Raw genomic sequence first — 15,203 nt, 5'->3', positions numbered from 1 at the left:
CTGTTGCATTTTCCTGCCTCTGCCTAATCCCTATCTTGTGTTGTGTTTTATGCTTTTAATGAGAAGGGATAGACAGCAAAGCAAAACTTCCATTATAGATCATAGAAGAGGAGCTCTTTATTTCTGTGTTTCATGTGATGCCATGAAAACAGTCAGCAATCTTAGAGCTCTGAAGTATCCCCAGCACCTTTGCTGATGCCAGCTGACATTATATATCACATATCCCTTGCATTGTTCTGCATCCTCACAGTGATGGGCAGGCTGTAGAATCAGAAGTTAGTGCAAGGGGCACAGTTTATCCTGTTTTAGGTGCACAGGTTTTCAGGTCTAAAACTTCTTAAACCCTGACTAGAACTTGTCAACATTTTTATTATACAAAAATACATTTGTGTGTTAAGAAAGTGAAGTGTTGGGTGTGGGTATGTGCAAACACTAAAAAGGAAACATAACCATATGAAGCTTCCTGAAGCCTTATATTAAAATACCAGAAGCATTTGACTCCAAAGCACTGGATTGCAGAGGTATGTGGAAAACCCTTGGTCCACCTTGATGCTAAAGACAGAAACTTCTCAAGGGTTTATTTCAAAGTGGTCAAGCCCACAGAGGTAAGCAGGGAAGTTCTGTGGGTTGCACCATCTTAATGAGAGACTGACATAGCTGGAGAGTCCCTTGTGACATTGTAGGGCTATCATGCCACTCAGGTAGCAGTTTCAGGGTACTGGAGCCTGGATGTTTGAATTCCCTTAGTGATGTCTGACTTGTCAGCTCTAAGCTTCAGGAGACAGCTGAGCACCAGCTTGTCCAAACCATCTTCACCACCTGCATGCTCTGGTTTTACTGCACAGAGAGATTTCGTTTCTCTGGCTTAAACTTATACCACGTCTCTAGTGGAAGTATGAACACAACTAGGTCAGTTTCTGTGGCACAGCATCCTGAAGTCATGTATATGTAATGACTCCAGACCAACTGTACTGGAAATTTAATAGTAATTACAGGAACAGCACAGTTGTCACATGGATGGGAGTAAAACTGTGTAGTGATAAAGCCAGAACACAAGGCAGGTCTCCTGACCCACTGATACTGGAATTCATCAGGGACTGTAGTGACAGGACAAGGGCTGATGGGTTTGAACTTAAACAAGGGAAGCTCAGGTTCGATGTAAGGAAGAAGCTCCTCTCAGTGAGGGTGGCGAGGCACTGGAACAGGCTGCCCAAAGAAGTAATAAATGCCCCATTCCTGGCATTGTTCAAGGCCAGGTTGGACAGAGCCTGTGGGAAGCTTATGGTTACAGTCTGTCTTCCAGCTGAGCTGTGATCTGCCTGAGACACAGCAGTGGCTATAGAGGTAGAACTAAACCTGTCCCTAGTTTAACCTGGCAGTTGTACTTAAGTTGTTCACCCTATGTTGATTACTGAGAATAACCCAAGTGGGCTTTGCAGCTAAGATTAGCTAGAGCACAGTGCTGCTCTGACCACTGCCTCTCTTCTGCCTCCAAAGCTTGGATGATCACCTCTCTTGGAAATAACTATGTGATTAAGGGAAGGATGCCCTTTTTGAATGGGTAATTTAAAGAAATGCCATTTCCCTTAGCAAATCCTGTATTTTTTTCCTCCTCATGTTCGCATCCGCTACCCCTAAATATACAATTCAGTCCTGTAAACTTCAATTTGTTACTGAAAATAGTACTTACAGTCACTTTTCTGATACGTTTTAAAAGCAAGTCATAATACTCTTTACGTGAATAACTGAAATTAACCTTCACTTGGGCCTTAATTTGAAGTTCAAACTTTACATAATCAATATTTTGTGGTCTTCTGCAATCTGTTCAAGTCTGTTTATCCAAGGAAATTATTTGTTCCCCTTCTGCATTTGAGGTAGAAATGGCTATAATTAATTCCATGCACTAGAAGAAATCGAAAGAATGAAGACTCTGAAGATAGAGGAATATACCATGTCCAACTACGTCACTTGTGAAGTATCTGCACGCTCTACTTAATTTTTTAGTGTATAATACATACACTCTTTCTCAGCAAACTCTCCATATTCAGCTTTTGGTAAAGTTTTACCTCTTTACAGCAATGGCTGTAAAGTCTGATTTGATTTTTTTTTTTCCCTTGCTCAGTGACAGTGATTGTATAAGGTGAAGATAGTCATATTTGCTGAGATCACATATGAAAGCAGATGTATAGGACTGAATAAAGTGCATTGGTTTTGTCATGATGTGTTTTTTGGATGAGCTACACTTACAACCAAGTAATTTGCTATCAATGTTTCATTGTAATTTACTCTCTAAAGAATTCATCATGTCATAAACTTCAGTAGGTACAAGATCAGTTCATTCTAATTTTAAGATTGTATCATAAGAAACATTTAGCACGTTGTGAAATAAATTCAAGCAGCATTTAATCACTGTGAGTCTGTCATGCTCATCTTTGTCAACCTTAACAAACTTAGAAACTGCAACTGGGCAATTCTCAGCTAATGTAAAAAGTAACATCTAATAGCTTTCAACTGCAAGTCAGACAGATAATCGTCTTGTGGGGACATGCCTCAACATTTCTGTGCATTGAAGGTTGACAAAATGATAAAGCTTCCGCAATTCTGAAGCTCTTGGCAGCTGAGGAGAAGTGATTGAGAACTTTGGTTACACAACCCTGAAGATCAAATGATTATTTGATCAAACACTTATTTATAAAATGCTGTGTTTTACAGAAGATGAGGATGCTCATTTTGCTTCCAGCTAATTGCCCAGCTCATTTGCTTGTAATTTATAGATAGTGATGCTTCCAAAAGTTAACATCAGTCTTATTAGCTGAATGTGAATAACCAAGCTCAGACCACTGGACTCTTTTCATACTTCTTACATACTCAGATATTCTCATACAGTTTCACTGTATTGCCTTACAATAACAATAAACCAGACTTGCTCGTTACTGTTTGGCTGAGGGGGAAAATGACTATCAAGAGCACATTATTTCCATGGCTTGAAAGTTTGTATGTGCAGAGTGATGCCAGTGCAAATCATCTAGAGTTATTCAAACTTATTTTTGCATGTTTAGTTGCTATTTTTGTTTAAAATTTGTAATCAAATTTTTGTGGAAAACAGAAGTTCTTGTTTATGAGTGGATGGAATTTGATCTTGTACAAAGTGGGCTGAAGATATAAAACAGTCTGCTTCAAATATAGTTCCAGTGAAGTCAGTCAGCAGCATCCCTGTGGGAGTGAGTACCCACATTAAGTCTCCAAGTTTGTTCTCAGTTCTCTGCCTCGCTGTGGCAGAATCTCCAAGCAGTGAGTTCAGTGTAGGAGTTTACTCCATTCTCCCTCAGTTCTCCTGTGAAATTATAATTAGATTTTTGTGCTAAACTCAAATGCAACCATTTCCCTTTTGGTTTCCACAATACACTTTGGATTCCACCTTTTAGAAGCTCAGAGCACACCAGCAATGCAGTATAGTTTTTAATGAGTAACAGATCAGTGGCTCTGCCAAACTTGGATAGAGATTTCTAAAAAGGTCTGGGAAGACCTTTTCCTAGAAACTTCCCCACATGCTCACTTCTGTTTCAAGGTTCTGCGCTATATGTAGCCCTGTAACTTCATTTTCCTTTGAGGAGGAGTTTGAACAAGGGATCCCTCAGGTCCCTTCTAACCCAAGTGCCATGATTTTTTTCACTGATCTTGTGCAGTGAAAGCCATTAGTACCTGTACACGGCTTAATGAAACTTTCTATCTCTTACAAGGGCTCTAGCTGAACAGAAAGTTGAGTCCCTCAGTTTAGATTTCTCATTTAGCTTGTTGCTTCCTAAGGGCTGAAGATAAAATTGAAGCCGAGTATGCAAGACTTCTACCGCAGCAGTGAGTTGGCCAACAGCTTTCCTTCTTCATTCTGGTCATCTGTGGGGAAACTAAGACCCAAAGGGACCTTCACTTGTTCTTTGTCTACTGGATTTGGGTTGCTGGACTGGCTTGATTTTGCTCAGGCTTCCGATCTTTTGGGAAAGCTGGATCTTGGTGAGCTCAGGTGCACAATCAGGTGTAGTGTTGTATAATGCACATCTAAGCAGATACATGGGCTTGTGTGGTTTTTAGCTCTTGCAGCTGGTACAAATCAAAGGATAGTAAAAGTAAACTGCAAACAGGCAGCTGTGTGAACCCAAAGTGTTTGAAATTGGGCAAACTGGGTGTGGGGAGAGACATAAAATGGGGGGAAATGTGATAATTTTCAGAGCTGTGCAAGAGAGGCAGAGAAACCCCTTGGGGGCAGGGGTAAAGTCATCATTGCATTAAGCGAGTAGTCTGTTGTGATTGTTCTCTGATGTGAAATAGAGTGCAAAGTGATGAGACTTTTTTTTCCTTTAATTTATTGGAAATGGGAATGACTCAGCCCTTGCTTTAACTTATTTTGTATCTGCTTTAGTTGGAGTGTGCTCAGAATAAACAGGGCTTTCTGTTTCCATATGCCAGTAGGTTTTGCTTCTTGCCTCACTGTTTGACTGAGAAGTAGCCATATAACATTTCTGGTATCAAACAGACTAAATTCATTCCTTTTAAGCCAGGCATAATGAAACTCCAGAACTCTTGAGTCACTCAAAAGGTTCTGACCGTGAGAATTGTATCCAAGCTTTTCTTCCCAGCCTCCTCTTGGATGTTACCAGAAGGGCAAACCTTGAACCCAAAAACTATTCCAACAGCAAACCCACCATTCCCTCTTGATAGCCTTCTGTCTGATTGCCCACCAAAGGACATAGTTGTTTGCAAGCTAACATCTGAAAGGGCTTGATTTGTGAATAAGCAGCACATTGTGGTCAGCTGTGAGCCAGACTTCAGCATTCGTGAAGGATGAGGAAGGTGGGTGACTCACGTGGTTCAAACAGATGGAAGGCGACCTCTGGGCCGGCCCTTGCTGTCCAGTTAAATGTAATCTTGAGGCTGAACAAGCTGAACAACTCCAGCAAGTCTGTGTCCAGTTCTGATTTTTGGGGTGAGAAATCAGATGACATGCAGCTTAAGGCTGAGTTTGTGTTTAATTAGGGGATTATCTCAAATCTGAAATGGAGCTGCTTTGAAGCGTGTGAACCAAAGCTAGATAAAGACTCCCACAAACCCTTACAAACTGGAAATTCATAGCTTTCACCCTGTATTTATTTGCTGTGGCTCAGTTGGAGGTGAAAGGTACAGCTCAGCTGCCACAGCTGGACTTCTTTCTGGTCCACATTTCTTCCCGTAGGCTGCTCTAATTTGTTTGTTGAGCCGATCATCTGAGATCAGATTGGCTGGAGCTGGAATGGCTCCGCTCCCTTAGCAAACATGCAGGGTCTGAGAGGTGTCTGGCTGCGTGTAATGAAATGAGCTGACTGGCACTTTAGCATTCCCCTGTGTAGGAGCGTCTTAGGACTAAGACACTTAATTATTATTAACATTCTAATTGGGCTGTGCGAGCGTGGATGTGCGCGGGGCTATGCTGCCTGGCTTGCAGTCAGCGAAGAACCACATTACATACTTTCCAAACTGGCTCCCTCTGAATCAAGCAGAGCCCATGTCTTCTAAAATCTGTATCTCAACCTTCAGCTGTTTCCAGCAGCAAACCCCAAAATAGTCTAAAGGGGGGGGGGGGGAGGGTGTAACTATTAAGGAAACAGTTAACAGGAAAAAGAACATCGTGGCAAGGTTTGCAGATCAGAATGGTAAGAACTGTTCTCTCTAAGCCATATCTGCAGTACAACATGTCCTGGATGCTGCAGCCGCTGCTCTATGCCAGCATATAGAGATGTCTCTCTTAATGGGAGACATTAGGTGTTTAAATCAAGAACGTTTTTCCATAACGCAAACGCTGTCAGGTGACGGCTGAAGCCTCGGCTGAGGCTCTGCTCCCAGCACCTACTTCTTGTTGGAGGCTTGCCACCTAGTGCTGTAAATCGGAACTGCTCCTCGCTCGCTTCTGCCCCGACTCGGGGCTGGGAGATCAGCTTGTAAAGAGATTGTTTATTTAACATAAGCAGCAGTTACTACATGCATCGACTGTTTAGCTCTTCGCTTTTGCAAACAGTATTTGCTTTGCGACAGCAGCAAGACTTGTTGTTCCAGTGAGACATGCTGCTCCCACTGACAAACGGCATCAGAACGGAGGGTTTGTTGTAATAACGTCCCTTAGCCCTGCCTCGGCGGCATGAAGCAGCCTGAAACTGAATGACTGCAGTTTATGGCACAGAACAAACACTATTCTTGCAAAGTTGCACTTTGGAAAACCAGAAAAGAAATGGGCAGTTTAAAACAGCTTCCTTTGTGTTCAGACCGTCTCTCTGAAAGACATAATCTGAATATTCAACTGTGTTTACTGCTCTCTTTTTCTGCTGAGTTGTAGTAAAAACAGAAGCAAGATTCTTAGCTTCCTGTATCTGCACTTAATTTAGCAGTAACGTTAAAATCATCTTATCATTTCATGCTATAGGGGTGATTGCTGCTACCTTTACCCTTAAGAACAGTATCTCACACTGAGTTGTTTTTACAGAAACTGGTGAGACTTAACTGTCCTTATAATCAAGTTTAGGGGTGCCAGAGCCCGACCTGAGTTTATCTTGCTACAGGAATTATCTTTGCTTTGGCAGAGCCAATTTTCTCCCTACATATTGCACAAAATACTTGATCTCGGACTCTGAACAGTGCTGAGCAGCTGCGGTTCCCACCAAAGGCAGTGATTGAATATGCTTCATCAGTCCAGGCTCTGCTTATCATGTTTATTTGACAGGCAATAACCTTTTTATTGAACCCAGCACATTACACTGATGATCCACCCTTCTGCAAATATGATTGCAATAATCACTTGGTATTTATTTAACAGCCAATTGCAGTCTTTTGGGAAAGAGTCAATTTACATAGTTCCAAATTAAAATGAATACATTTTTTGTAATGGTTATTTAATAAAGGCCAATGTAGGGGAGTTGCCTCCTGGAGAGAGGTGAGGATGGGAGACCAGGCATCTGTGTGTAATACTGGATTCTGACACTGACTTGCTTAATGACCTTGGGCAACTCACCCACTACATCCTTTTAGTTATTCCCTTTTAAAATGGGTCTAATAGTACCCTGGTGCCACAGAGCTTAATTACTCTTTGTAGAGGATTTTGACCTCTCCAGCAAGAAACTGCATGAGTTATGCTATAGCCAGCCTGTTGACCCCGAATGAAGGAGGTATGCAGGTGTTTGTCTACAGGAGTGTCTAGCTAGACATACATTTTAGGCCAATGAAGTGTCTTTCATTTAAGATGAAAGAACACCTTCTTCCTCCTACAGTCTCTACCAATGTCAGAGCTTCCTACTGCTTTCAAGTGCAAAGTCTCATTTTCTCTGACTGTGTATCCAGGAGCCAGGCCAGCTTCCCTTGATATTGATTTCATTGGCCAATTGACGAGGCATGTAGGGGTTTTTCCTAATGCCTTGCTTGGGCTTTCCTCATGCGATAGTATCAGACTTTGACTCCTTCTCCTGTTCCTTTCCTTTCCCTCTCCCACTCCTGCTTAGGAATATAAAGCACTTCAGAAATGGGATTAGGTTTGTAATAAGTTACTTTAATTGGATTTTTCTTTTGGTATTGGTATGCACAGGTTATCTTTAAATGATTTACTGATGTACTGCCAAGCACTGCTCATTTAACTTCCTTCCTGCTCTCTTTGTGTATGGATTCCTCTAATGATACTGGCAAACAGTCTTTAAGAGAGTGTGCAATGCATTTCTGCACTGAAAATCCCAAATGGAAAGCTAGAAGACGCAGCCATTTTAGAGATGTCATATCCCAGCCTTGTAGGCTTTGGCACTCTGTCTCCAATGGCCTTTTTTGGGGACCCCAGCAGGGTGAGGCACTCACCCCCCCTCCCAAGTCCCAGAGTGGTAAAGGGGAGCTTTTATTCCTTTCCATTTGCTTCTTTTCCCTTTTTTTGGTCTTTTTTTTTTTCCTGCCTGTGATCGTTGAGCCGCTGCGACGTGAATTTATGTGTGTAATCATCTGTGTTGTAATTGGCAGCCTGGCATATGAGTCACTAACCAAATTAACTGAAGTTTCCTTTGGGGAAAAATGTAATCAGTTACTACACTCAGATACATTGCAACAAATTAACTCTTGCTGTTTGCATGGGTTTAAGCTTTGCTGGCTGATGGTGTCCTTCACCAAAACAAATGGGGAACGGGGCCAGCAGCAGGGAAGGGTTAAAAGCCCAAGGGATGGAGATATCCTGAAGCATCTTTCTCAATTGCTCCTGGAAAGTCACTTGCAATATGCTCTAGCCTAAGAGTTCAAAAATCAGTTCAAATAATAAACAGGCCATATTATAAGATTGACTTTAAAATCAGTAAGATGGAAAAATACCTGTTTTGCTTGTTTGGGACATTTAGCGCTTTAGTGCTCCACCATGAGAGCTGGTGCTTGAACCCAAACGATCAGATCTCTACTCTCTGTGGGAAAGAGAGATGAGTTATTCATAGAATCACATGATTCAAGAAGCTGGGGCTTTAAGAAAAAAATCCACTACTGCAGAACTAAGAATTAACTGGTTGGAGTCAGCAACACAGCAATTGATTGTTGTTCTTCTGTACTGAAATCCATTCAGAGCCCAAATCTAAGTGGCACTATGGAAATAATTGATAAGTTTTTGTTTTGCTGGCTGAATCAAAAGGTTAGTAAAAACTTTGTTTTAAGTAAAATTAAATATTTTGAGCTAAAATGAAGCCCTTAATCTCAAATTCTTTTGCATTAGAAAAATTCAGCAGCTTTATTTTACGGTACCTTCATCTCTGTAACTGTTTCTTCCCAAAGCCTGGTGAACAGTTCCAGTTGGGCTTGAGCTGCAGTTGTCAGAAAACAAAATATTCTACTAAACAAGTGACAATGACTGACCTGTGAGGTCCTAGTCCAGTGGAAGACTGAGGCCTTTTACGTGATAGTTGCTGCTTAATAGTCTCAGGGGCTCAAAAATGTTGGTGTCAGTCTCCTTAATTCTAATCTCTGAAGCTTTAGTATCTGGTATTTTTTGCCTTTTTACTGCCTGAGGAGCATCACACTTCTGCTTCTTGCTGAAATGTTGGTAGGGGGTAGGTATCTTGATCAGTATGAAGTATGCAGTAATGCAACAAGAAAGGAGGTAAACGGTGGCCAAGGGATCAAGACAGATTCTAGGAAGACCTCACAGCCTGTGTTGGGGAAGTCCAGCTGCAGCTTCCTGGACAACTATGTGTGGTGTCTTTTGTGTTGAACTAAACTTGGTCAGTGAAAAATGCTGTATGGAAGAGAGAAGAGGAAGGCTGTTTGAAACAGATAACTATGGTCTATGTCGGGCACAATCTGTAATTGAGGCATAAAGCCACAGTGTTGATCAGAGAATGCACCGCAACTGCTGGAGGTCTAACCAGAACTAACAATTTCTGGTCCTTCTCCCACTGAAGTCAGCTGGTGCAGCACAGCTGAAGTTATGACATCTGCTTTTAGTTTAACCTTAAACTGCCTCCAGAAAGACTCTGAAAAGGTGTGGGGTTCCCCCCCCCCTTCTTTCCTTCTTCCTTGGTGCTTCTGCAAAAATATAGCACGAGTGTCTCAGTACCACTGTGATTGTTTGGCATGACTCTGACTACACCACAATTTCCTTTCTCTTTTCAATTTTTTTTCTCCATATATTTATTTTAATAACTAGAACAATCTATTTTGCAGTTGGAAGAATGCAAAATTCAATTTATCTCACAGAACACCTAAAATTAATTCCTGCAGGAGGGGGGTGGTGGAAGATTTAGGTCCTGACTGTAAGCTTTTGACTGGAGTCATTTGTCATTTCGCTTCACGGACTGGAGCAATGAAGGTTTTATAGTGTGAGCCCTTAGAGTGACAAAGCTGTGTGTGATTTCACACTGCTGTGTTAGGGTTTCTTTTTCCGGGCGTATACAAATTCATGTCTGCTGAAGACTGATGGAGAGTGGAGTTGGATTGGACACAATCCTACTGTTTTGTTTTATACTCGGTGTGAAATTAGCTCTTCCAAGCTGAGGATGAGCACAAGGAATCTGGATCACTTCTGGTCTTCCAGTGGCTATATGTGGATACAGTCATTGGACATACATGTGATGGTGTGTATGATGCTGGATTTGATGAAGCCAAACTAAGGATACATCACAATCTTTGAAGGTACCGTAAGGGATCACATGCCTGAATAATCCTTTGAAGGCATTAGGTTGCTCACTGCCTCTTGCTGATCAGTTGAATGACTGGGGGCAAAAAAGCACCTGTAATGGAGTCTGTGAAGTCTGGCTTTAGTGATGAGGTGGAAATGCAGGGCTGGACATACCTGTAGGGTAGGTGCTACCTGAAATCCCCTCTTACAGAAACCTTGGAAGAACTAGGTATCAAGGGCTAGTTGCCTATTTCAGCTGAAGCAAAACTTTCCTGAAATGCTTTTTCAATGGAAAATGACATGCAGAGAGCAGTGAAGGCTCTGATTCTGAAGATACTTTGTCGCTGCTGAAGGAGTGGAGGAAGCAAATTCCTGATTGTCAACACCCCCTTTTCCAAGGTTATTTATCTTCCTGTCTGTTGCTGAGAGCTCTTGGATCCAAATGAACTGAATTGGTTCACACCTGCTATATAATACTGTAATAAGTGAGTGGGTTTCTCTACCAAGAACTATGTATTTCAGGGGGGATGTGAATTTGTGCTCTTCTGTCAGTGAAGAAGGCAGGGTAGCAGGGCTTGGTCAGGCCTACCTCCTGCCATGCTTTGCAGAGTCAGAGCTCCTGGGTGACTTCTGAGACACCTTTCTTCTATGTCCCTTCACAAAGTGCAGGGGAGGCAGAACAGCAGCCAGGTTTGTCTCCTAACATCCGGCTGATGCATGTCTTTCCTCCAACAGTGATTGTTGGTCTGGCCCTCATCACATCACTGGAAAACCACGTAGTACCCAAACCCTCTCACTTCAACTTAATGCAGTGAAAGGAATGGAGGAAGAGCTGAGAAGCAACAAGGAGATGTTTGGAAAATGCTCTTTTACAAACACAGCCTCTGGTGTGTTGCAGCTTTCAGCCTGCTATGGGTGATTGCTTGTTGGGATGTGTGTGATGCCTTGAAGTGTCAAGGGGAGAGGAATATGCCATTTGATCTTGCCCAAAGTGGCTGCAGTAGCTCTGGTTCCTCAGCCTCTCATTGCTGTTATTAATATTATGCTAGAGCTGCAAAAGGATCTTTGAAACATGCATTATCATTGATGCAAGACTAAATTTGCACTTGGAGTGGTATAAATAGCGCATAAATATCCTTCTTGCTGTCTGTCCTGAGGTGAGTTTTGTCTCCAGAGCTTCCACTGGCTTTATTGCCTTTTATTTTTCCCCTTCACAATACTGAATTGACTGACTTTTTCTTGGCACTTTCTGTGTCTTGCCAAAAGAACAAACTCAAAATAGCTTTCTGGGGTGCACTTTGGATGTTTTTTTGTTTTGGGTTTGTTTTTTTTTTTTTTCTATGCCACAGAAATAAGAGATTTTTATTTTTTTTTTAGAGAATGTGGTTTATTTTGCCCACTTTCATCCTGAGTTTATACATGGGCCATTAGCTGCCAGCTGAGTAGTAAACACATAAATGGTGGTGGTACTGCCTACATCTTAGATCCACTTTCTCCCCTCCAAAAGCTTTTCCCTTCTCCCTGGTTGTGGTTGTGAGCTGCAAAACTCACTTAAGCCTTTTTCACCAGCAGAATTAACTTCCATTAATGCTATGAGTGCTCCAGGCAAAAGAGCAGTAGTCTGTTACATCTCCTCTGAGATGCTGACTCCATGGTGTTGAACAGGTTGAATGGCAAAGCAGTCATTTAAAAACCTCTTTGAAGATCATTTACCAAGAAAGGGGTGTTTTGTAGCTGAGTTGGTAGAGAGTTTCATTTTGGATCCCAGGTCCTTAGGAGTCTTTTGGAATGAAGCTGGAAAAAGCAATCTCTGGTTTTCCTCACCTACATCTCTTTTGGTAGGAACTTTTTCCTTCAGAAAAGGCTATTGGTGGGCTATGCTGGAGACATGGCATGGAAAATGTAGCTCTTGATCTCCCTGAGCTCTAACCCTCTGTGTATGAAATGGGAGATAACACTATTTACTTCTTATGCCCTTTATTTAGAGTGGGAGACCTGATTTCAAACAGGAGCATAAAGTATAATACAAATGTAAAATGTAAATAAACCCCAGGGTCTTATAATCCCTTGTTCATGTAATTCCAAGTTAACTAGTATTGGTGAAGTGACTACAGTCTCGTACTCCACTTTTGTAGGTCATGTTCGTATGCAGGTCTCATTGAATTTCTGCATAGTTATGAGATCTTGAGGAATAGCCAGAGCCCATTTTACCAGAGCAGGTTGTGAACAGGTCTGTTGTTGAAGCATTTATTGTTTTTCAACTTAAGTTATGGTTTCACATAAATAATATATGTAGCTAGTCAATGCTTGGAAAATGCATTCTTTTCCTTGTGAAATATTTATGGACGTCAGTGCCTACTAAGTACCCAGTCAATTTTGAGAACACAGATCTAGTAAGAAGGTTTGGTTGCCTTTAAAGTCTTGGCCAGAGACTGGCAGGGTGGGACAGACCTGTTAGCTGAAAGAGACTGGAAATCTGCCATTTTATCAATTGATTTCCTTCCTCCTTCCCCTCTGTATGTGGGATCTGTTCCACATGGATTTTGAAAATGGATTTTATGTTGATGAAGGTTTCTGTACTGACAGAAAATACAATGGAATCCTCTACATCAGGGGAGACAGGTACAATATGAACTGGTAAAAAAGGTAATTCATACTGCAAGTGAAATCTGTTGGGATTTTCACTTGTCAATCAGAATTATCTGAGTATTTTGTGTAACACATTATAGCCTCCAAAATATTGTCACTATTCATATATGGTGCAGTTTTGCCCAGTGTAGAATTCCTGTATTTGGCTTCTGCATTTCTCAAGTCTTTGGGGTAGAGTCCAGCGCAGAGCCACAAAGATGATTAAGGGAGTGGAACATCTCCCTTATGAGGAGAGACTGAGGGAGCTGGGTCTCTTTAGCTTGGAGGAGACTGAGGGGTGACCTCATCAGTGGTTACAAATATGTAAAGGGTGAGTGTCAGGATGATGGGGCTAGTTTTTTTTCATTGATGTCCAGTGACAGGACAAGGGGCAGTGGGTGTAAACTGGAGCATAGGAGATTCCATGTGAACATCAGGAAAAACTTCTTTACTGTTGTCCTGGGTTTAGCAGCAGCAGTCATTTTTCTCTTTCTTGGTAGCTGGTGCAGTGCTGTGTTTTGACTTTCGGGCTGGGAACAGAGCTGGTAACAATGATGTTTTGGTTTGGCCAAGGGCTTTGTGAGCCTCATGCTCTGCCAGGGAGGAGGGGAAGCCGGGAGGAAGCAGAGACAGGACACCTGACCCAAACTGACCAAAGGGGTATTCCATACCACAGCACGTCATGCCCAGGGGGGAACTGGGAGGTACCTGGAAGGAAAGGGGGTCGGCCGGGTCGGACTGGTGGTTCGGCACGTGGTATTGTACTCCTTTCCCTTGCTATTTTCTCTTATCGTTGTCGTTGGTGGTAGCGGTGGTGATTCGTATTGTACATTAGTTGCTGGACTGTTCTTATCTCAGCCCATGGGAGTTGCATTCCTTCGATTCTCCTTCCCATCTCTCTGGGAGCGGGGAATGGGGGGGGGCAGCCCCTGGGGAAGGAGGGGGGATGGACTAAAGTGGGCCTCGATTGCTTCCTGCCTGGCACCACTCACTGGGAGTAAGTGCACAAGCTGTCTTGGTTGGGGCTAAACCACGACAGTTTCTTTTTAACTGGGAAAGTATGACTGCTGCTGCTAAACCCAGGACAACTGTGAGAGTGACAGAGCACTGGAACAGGTTGCCCAGGGGGTTGTGGAGTCTCCTATGTTGGAGACACTCAAGGCCCACCTGGACAAGTTCCTGTGTGATGTACTCTAGGTTACCCTGCTCTTGCAGGGGGGTTGGACTAGATGATCTCTTGAGGTCCCTTCCAACCCTTGGGATTCTGTGATTCTGTAGAAATGAGAATTAATCCAGCCCTGGGTTTACTGGCAGGATAATTCAATGTGGCATGCTCCCTTTGACTTTTGTAGCCCAGTAAGAGGTTTTCCTATGTAAGAACTGCTGTGATTTAAGACAAAGAAATGATATGCTCAGTCTTTACCTTAGATAATATTTCAGCCTTCAGAGTCACTGTTGGAAATCGTTTCCATTTTGTCACAGGGCTCTGTCCTGCTCTTTGCCTAGATGACAAGTTTTGAAATGAATGAGACTTCAAACAAGTGCACACCTGAATTATTTTCTCTTTAGAAATGCCATTTGCTGAACTTGAAACAGCCTCTTTCTGCGCAGTGGTGGGTGAACACTTTGAACCAGGTTTTACATGGGCAACCAGGCAGGAGTAGAGATGGCTGAAAATCATCCATGATGAAGTTCAAGCCTGAAGAGCCCACCCTGAATTCAAGAACTTGCAAATCTCTCTGAACTGACTCAAGTCATCTTCATAATTTAAATAAGAATAGTAATTTTTTTGTCCAGTTCTGACTCCTACAGGCTGCAAAGAGACAGCACTTATACAGACCAATGCAGAGCTGCCTTTGTGGTGCTTACTGCAGCTTCCTGCTCTGATGGACTGTGAATGGATGGGTTTCTTTTTTGCTTAATAAACAGCCCTCATATATCTGTCTGAAATACACCATTAAAGCCTTAACTCAGCAACCTAAATAGTGTTTTTTTTTCCTCCTTACCTACATGTCAAATCATAAACATCAGCTTTAGTAATAAATATTTCTATTTTATATTTATATCTTTATGCCTTTATCCCAGTAGAATTTTCAAGGCTAAGGGCTTCAGTGTGAGATTCTTGCTGCATGTTTACCAAACACATAGTGAAAAATAAGATATTCTGATGTGGAGATTATTATACATAAATCATTGAAAAAATGCTCTTTTTTAGAGAAGGGAATCACAAAAGGAGTCATTGACCTGAATAAAAGAAGCTCAGCTATACTCCAGAGAATTTGCCATTTTCAGTGCATGTTAGTGCTTGCGAACAATTGTAATTTATTAATCCTGTTCTCTCTTCTTTTCCTCTCTACTTGCACATTTGCTTTTTATTCTAAGCAAGAATTGTATTTATTTTCTATGGGTGTAAATTGATCTTGTGGTC

At 42.1% G+C, this 15,203-nt stretch overlaps 1 protein-coding gene across 3 annotated transcripts in view; it reads left to right on the top strand.

The window, feature by feature from the left end:
• The first annotated feature begins 4,867 nt into the window (after positions 1 to 4,867).
• The window catches only part of MYL10 (myosin light chain 10), a 64,188-nt gene continuing 53,852 nt past the window's right edge, over positions 4,868 to 15,203 (top strand). For 2 of the 3 annotated variants that reach the window (XM_061355524.1, XM_061355523.1), the window contains exon 1: positions 4,870 to 4,981. The gene's annotated coding sequence lies outside the window, so the exon portion shown is untranslated. Of the gene's footprint in view, positions 4,982 to 15,203 lie in introns of all 3 variants that reach the window. The other variant, XM_061355518.1, reaches the window with a different exon arrangement.

Source organism: Neopsephotus bourkii, unplaced genomic scaffold (assembly GCF_033783945.1).
Source record: "Neopsephotus bourkii isolate Nb327-2 ecotype Australia unplaced genomic scaffold, CSIRO-AGI_Nbou_v1 NB_804, whole genome shotgun sequence".
NCBI classification, from domain to species: domain Eukaryota; kingdom Metazoa; phylum Chordata; class Aves; order Psittaciformes; family Psittacidae; genus Neopsephotus; species Neopsephotus bourkii.
The sequence above is the reverse complement of the archived record's forward strand: the minus strand, read 5'-3'. Positions and strand labels throughout refer to the sequence as shown.